This window comes from Zalophus californianus, chromosome 3 (genome assembly GCF_009762305.2).
Source record: "Zalophus californianus isolate mZalCal1 chromosome 3, mZalCal1.pri.v2, whole genome shotgun sequence".
Lineage (NCBI taxonomy): Eukaryota > Metazoa > Chordata > Mammalia > Carnivora > Otariidae > Zalophus > Zalophus californianus.
The window spans coordinates 49,800,669-49,808,123 of record NC_045597.1 but is presented as its reverse complement, the minus strand read 5'-3'; positions in this window follow the sequence as shown (position 1 = coordinate 49,808,123).

The window sequence follows — 7,455 nt, the reverse complement described above, 5'->3', positions numbered from 1 at the left end:
TCTCTACGGTGGCCCCCTGACTTACTTCAGTGAGTACACTGCAGCTGCCTGAAGTTGAGATTCCTTTAAAAATCAAGGAATTCAAAAACACAAGGGTTTTTTTTTTTTTTTTTGAAAATGTGTTATTAAATTAATAGTACTGCTTATAAAAAGAAACATGTATATTCTAAACAATTCATTATATCATCAATGCAAATAAATTGTTTCTTGCAGTTTATGTTAATGTCTTTCCGTAAAGACACTGTTTTGTGTGTGTGAGATTAAAAGTCAATTTGGAGAAAAAAAAATATTGACTATATTAAGAACATTTAGCAAGAATATCTTTCTATGAATTTCTCGAGCTAAGTATACTCATGAAAACATTGCCATATTGGAATATTTTCCTTCTTCACAACTCTTCTAGGAATATTTAAAATGTAGAACTTATTTACTAAATAATATGAAATAATATAAAACAGCATTAATTTAGTAATTGACATTTGTATCTTACAGGTCATATGGTGCCTAATCTTTCTTTTCTAGTGGTTGTCCAGTATGGGATTAGCTTCCAATCTGCATTTCTGACCTTATGGTGGGTCATAACTTTTATGAAATGATTGTTGAGATTGTTAAATTTCTTGATGTTCTTGGATCCTACTCTATTTACATTCCAGACCGAATGAGTCAGTCTAATTCTGAATCCCAAGGTCATGTGGTGCCAAATTTCTTGCTGTTTGTGCCACAGGAAAGAGAACATATTTTCTTTTCCTTCTGTTCTCCATACATTTTTTTTTTCCCTCCATAAGTTCTTTCTTTCTTAGGGCATGAACATTCTGCTTCCTCTTGAGCCATTTTCTGTAGTCATCTTCTCACTATAGATCTTTCTAGCTTATTTACCTATTCCTGAATTTCTGTATTTTATATACATTAAGAATCAATATTTGGTTCTATGTTTTAATATATTATATTGCCTAAAAGCATAGGATGCAAATAAAACTGCTTGTATTCCAATCACAAATCTACTACCTACTAGACTAGTTATAATATAGGAGCTTTATATAATATTTCTCAGCCTTGATTTTCTCATTTGTAAAATATAGCTAAGAGTAGTATATACTGCATAGAGTAGTTGTGATCTTTTTGTTTTGTTTTTTGTTTTATTTTTTATAGTACATCATTGATTTTTAATATAATGTTCAATGATTCATCAGTTCAGTATAACACCCAGTGCTCATCACATCACGTGCCCTCCTTAATGCCCATCACCCAGTTACCCCATCCCCCTCACTTCCCTTTCCACAACCCTCAGTTTGTTTCCCGGAGTCAAGAGTCTCATGTAGTTTGTCTCTCTCTCTGATTTATTCCCATTCAGTTCCCCCCCACACACCTATTGTCCTCTGCACTATTCCTTATGTTCCACATATGAGTAGCTGTGATGTTTAAAGTGAAATAAAATCAGCACATTACATTGTTATTGGCCCACACAATCTCTGAATTAGGACTATCAATTATTGGAGTCTGACCTTCCAAATCTTTGTTTTCCATTGTCAAAGAACACTGAAAATATTTCAAAGTACCAAAAAAAGAAGGAAAAATAAAAACATCAATAATATGATAATACAATTTTCAAGCTTCATACATATTTGTTATAAAATCATTGTTAATAATTTGACCATTGACACTTCTAAAATTTAGAAATATCCCATATTCAGCCATCTCTAAATTGAAAATACAATGAGATGAATATGAGATAATATAAAGGGTTTAAACTAATTAATACATATAAATTTTAAAATTTAATATTAAAATTTCCATTCTTACAAATGTTTGTTTCTTGTTCACTTTTTGAGAATTGCTACTTGTACATATAATGGTCTCTTTACTCCAATAATGGTAACCCCTGAAAATACAACTCTTTTCTGGATGATTCATGGATGAGAAGGTAGGGCCACTCACCTTTCTCAGGTTCATTAGGGAAAACTGTCAGTTTCAACAATTCAGGAAAGAAACTGCGTTGGTTCTTTGTGATTTTTTTTGACTCATTCATAACTGGCCCTGCTGAGAGGGCAGCTGAATCCATATTAGACTACTGTCATGCTCACTGTCATAAATAATGGAGGTAGAGCTGCTATATAAGATGTCATTCATCTGCCATCCTTCCTTCTGCCACATACTCTATTCTAGAAGTGTTTATTGGGGTTTCTCCATTATATTTATACATTTTGTTCTTGTCTAAATAACTCAGTTATTGTAATCCTTTCCTTCTACACTTTCTATCAAACTGTCATTAAATGGTTATTGCTTTAACAGGAAGGTCATTAGCAATTTGTGTTCTTAAGTGTAGCAGTGTCTTGTTTTAATAGTTAAAAAGTTATCTGTTAGTGTTCTAGCTACAAAGTTGCATAAATTTTTCCATCATATTTTTCCCATAAGTTCCATTATTTTGTGTGCAATTTTCCACACCACAAGATTTTTAAGCAACACACAGGTGATATTATACCAGAAACAGCAGTATATGCCCCCAAAGAAAGCGCTTTTAATAGATGGCTGTGGTATTAGCAGTGAAGTATGAAACAGCAAGGTTACACTTTAATCTCTCTTTCCTGACAGAGCATGTGCCAGTTTTTAAAGCCATGACAGCTTGCCATGACAGGAACCCTAGAGGGCCTACCCCTCACTGGGGAGAGCAGTAGACAGACACCAATATCATGGGACTCTTGGATCAACCTCAGAGAAGAAAATCAATATTTTGAGAAAGAGATGGTAACCTGGGGAGTGATATTTGGCACTTTGCCTCATGGAGCATGTGTTACTTTGAAAAGGTACACAATTCACTGAGTGTCCTGCCAGTAGCAAAAAGATAAGAGAGGCAATAAATGATAAATGAGATCATGCTAGCAAAATGTTTTATAGAGTGATAAAATGTACAAAGGACAGATAATAAATATGGGTAAGAATAAAACAGTCATCTTATGGATAAGATATTGAATTCATTCTTAAGACTCTCATGAGTAAAAAAGATTTTCTTTTGGAATAGTTGGAACAGTCTGACAATCTTGCAAAAACGCATCAATTAACAAACTTAAAAATAAATGAACTCTTCTAGAGCTGAAGGAGCTTAAGTGTGTAGTTTGATATCATTAGTATGCTCCAAGAGATATTTTCTGTATGCAGATCTCATAAAACAATTATAGAAGATTCACACACATTCACTCACATCACTGACAAGTATAGTTCTCAAAGATGGTTTAACAAGATAAGTTGTTCTCTTTCTTTGTGAAGTCCGAAACACTTTGCTTAGCTAAAAAGAGAACGAAAAAAAAAATCATCCATAGAGTTGTAAAGAACTAGTGAATAGTTTCCTCTTGCTTGACCATACTTTTTAATCTCATGTATGAGATCATTTTTTCTATTCAATTGCTTCTGTAAGTAAGTAAGTACCTATTTTGGTGGTTGTGCTTAGTATGATTGGAGCACCCCAATGCCCTGACATATTCCTGCATTTAGACAGGAGATTCAAAGTGAGCAATGGGAGAACAAAGACTATAAACATGAGAAACAGAACTGAGTTACTTCAATTCTGTCATCTATGCACAAATCATTTTCTAAGCCTTATAGAAGCTTTTCTTCATCTACTTTTGTTCCTTTTCTTAGGCAATTCATTGCAGTAATTTAAATGCATTATTACCTTTTCTCTTTTGTGTACCTTAATGTACTGGGGTTGAAGACATGAATTTCATCTAAAGCAAGCTCAAATAATTCCAACCTGTTATTGATTAATCCCCAAAAAGGAATGTGTGTACCTCAGTTCTCATGAGTCCAGGAAAGACTACACTGGAGTTTTAGAAATTAACATCAATGTAACAATAATGTTTGTGAAAGGGTAGGCTATAAATATGCTAATTTTAACCACACATGCACACATGTTATATAACATTCCATATATAACATTATATGATCATCTCTTAATATTGCCCGCATTCTGAGAGACCGCATCTATTACAGCCCCTTGGTACACTGCTGTGGTCAAGAGAAGACTTCTAAAGTCTATTTTGGATGTTTGCCAATGGAAACTACCCAGTATGTAAGAGTAAAACCAATGGTCTAAGAAAGATAAGGAAGATTTAGAGGATGACTTTTAGTATGTAAGAAGGCTTGCGATCTGGCTTTAGATAATTACTCTGAGGGTTAATCTATCTAGGAGTAAAAGTAAAGCACATGGATGCACAGAACAGTTGCTGGGTAATGTTATTGTTGGGCAGCAGTTTTAGAGTTGGTGAGAAGGTCTTCCCATCAGTTACTTATACTATAAACCACCAGTTTTCAAAACCAAAATGAGATCAATGTTACCTGTTAGTGTATAATCTCCAACCCTTTTCATTTAGCATAAGAAATGAGATCTAACAATTTTGAGTGCCTACTATAAGCCAGACATTGTGCACAGTGATTTATATATGTTATACCTTTTAATCCCCGGAACAATTCTGAGGTGTGCTTATGCCATTTTCCATATAAAGAAACTGAGGTTTAGAAAAATTAAGGAGCTTATCAGAGGCCATACTGTTAGTAAACACAGATCTTGGCCTCCAAACCTATTCTTTCCGATTCCAAAGCCAGTGTTATGCATACTTCAAACTGCTTTTTCCAATAAATGCATATTCATAATTTGATATTTTCACTTTCCTTGGGCTTATGTAATAACCAAAACAGAAGCAAACCACTTAGCTGTTAACTATGAAAACTTTGTTATGTTCTGGTACGTGGAGCTAAACTTTTGCCTGTTTTGGACAATGTAAGAGTAAAGTTAAATGAAGACAAAAAGAAAAGCACAATAGTCTCTTATTCAATTAATAATCCTCTAACAGTTCTTTTATTCTGAGTCAGGAATGATTAGGAGTGTTATCTGTGCTAAGAAAACCTGCTGCTAATCTAATTAAATGTTCAACAGCAAGAGGGGATTTTTGTTTATTTGTTTAGCATTTTTTTGTTGTTGTTCAGAGTACTGAGAAAAGGACAGTTGTGTGCCTTTGTAATTTTAAATGTATATACTTGTATATCTTCAGTTCTATGTAATCTTTTGACTTAGAAGCTTAAAAACAATAGAGGAATTAGAAATGTATGTAAGCCAATATATTGCCTATTTTCCTGAAACCAGAGATGCACGTGGGAGCAGGACTTACATTTCATAAAGTTGCATAATGTTTTAGAATAAGCCTTAATTGTATTTATACAATGCTTTTCTTCCCATAATTCCCAGCATTGCAACTAGGACAAACATTTTTTTCTTTGATGAATAGAACTGAACATTTATTAGAAAATTATCCATTTCCTTTCTTCTGTGTTCACAAGTTAATTAAAACTCAGGCAAGTTCATTTTTACAGTTTCTGTTTCTTTCTACTACTTAAAGATATACTGTTGCCCCCACAATTTTGAGCCTAGCTGTGCAAAACTGCTTTACATACCACAGGATAGGTTATTAAATTAATTCTAAAACTTCACCAAATTATATAATCACTATATTCTTTGCAAGGTCTTCCTGTTTGCCACTTTATAGGTAATATTTTGTGCTTTCTTATTCAAGGTATTGTTCAAAAGGTATACATTTCATAGTAGGTAGCAAGATCAAGCTATTTTCTGATAGGAGGTAAGGTAAATTTCCACTAAGCTATGCTAATGAAGAAAAGTTATAAAGGTTTAAGTAATGTTACTGGGGCCCATGGTGGAGATTAATAATATAGATTTACCCTCCACCCATACATTCCCTCACCACTATCTGTTGACCCATGCAAAGAATTTAGAACACTTCAAGCTTCTGGGCAAATGAGCTGAAATAGTTCAGTTCTGAAGATAAATTACAGTTTTACCTCACCATTTCATTAATGAGTGAACCAGTGTTATCTTAAAAGCGTTCTTATAGGTATATTTTCAAAATCTTTCATTCTGTCTGATGAATTTTATGGCATCCCCATTCTAAGATACTGTGAGTATTCATGCTGACCTGGTTTTAGCAGTGTGTTCTTTAAAACCCAGGACTTTGAAAATCCACCAAATCCTTAGTAAAAACCTAACTCTGTTCACCAATGGCAAGACTCTGAACAAATTATTTAATATCTTTGAACTTCAAAGTTGTCTTTTTAAAAGGAAAATAATATTTGGCATATGTGATATATGAATATAAAAGGGATTAAGTGATAGAGTATATGTAAAATTCTTAGCATAGAGACCAACACATAATGAGTGTAAAAATGATAAATAATATTATCTAAAAATCCTTTTAGTGTAGTGGTAGACATAATAAAAAGCCAAATTATTAATTTTCTAGCACAATATATATCATTGAAAAAATACTACAACATCTTAAGATATAAAACCATTTTACTCCATTTTCTCAAATAAAAATATTATATCCTACCTTACATAGGTATACTCCAAATTGAAACTTTATATTTTGTTCAAAACAATTATTTTTCTTGTTAATTTTTTTAATTTTAATTAGTACATATAAATAGTTCTATGTTATACTAGATGGCAATAACTTTTACTTTGAACTTACAAAATACTTCACTTTCTAAAAATTATTAGTTAGAACATTTGCCTTTTTTTGATTAAATATACATCAATGATTTCTCCCCCTTGCTGTTTGCAACCTGTGCATTCCTTTTACTTCATTCTCTAAAAAAAAAAAAAAAAAAAGAGACCTTTGACCTCAACCAGCAGTCTCAGATTGATAGACTAACCCTGACATCTGACAGGAAGGATTTAAATAATTATAGCCCAGTTTTCATAAACTCAACATCAAACTGTTCCTGCTGACATTAGCGCCCATTTACCACCCAGTGTACCCATAACCAGACATATGTCTTCTTCTAAAAACATGTATCCCTTTGAACTAGAGTTTGGTAATTTGTTTTTTTGCCTTTATTCACAACATCGAGGTCCTTGGCTTGGTGGCATATTCTGCGTCCTGGTCCTAAAACTTGGGTGTGCACTTGGTTCTCAAAAATCTCTTGCCCAAGAACTAAAATCCCTTACTGAATATCTGCCATGGGTCTGAGGACTTCCTCCTGACATAGCTCCCTCAATGTTACTTGCTACTTGGAAGCTAAACAGATTTGTCTTTTTGTACCCTGGGACTATCCTGTCAGCTCTAGGGAACATAGTTACCAATATGAGATCCTAACAAATTTGACTCTAAACTAACTTTCTTTCTCTCTCTCTCTTTCTTTCTCTTTTTCTTCTTTCTTTCTTTCTTTTAAACAAGAGTAATGGAGACTCACACTTCTGGTTCTCTTCTCTACCCTCCTACAAATCCACACATGACCTTGGTTGTTTATCTTTCTCTTATCTCACTCCATGTCATCCTATCATGCTCATCTAGGTCTGTACTGTGACTGGGGTTTATTTATTTTTTTCTAATTTGCTTTATATCGTGTAGAAGATCATACAGGTTAAACAATTTGTATTCTATTTTGCAC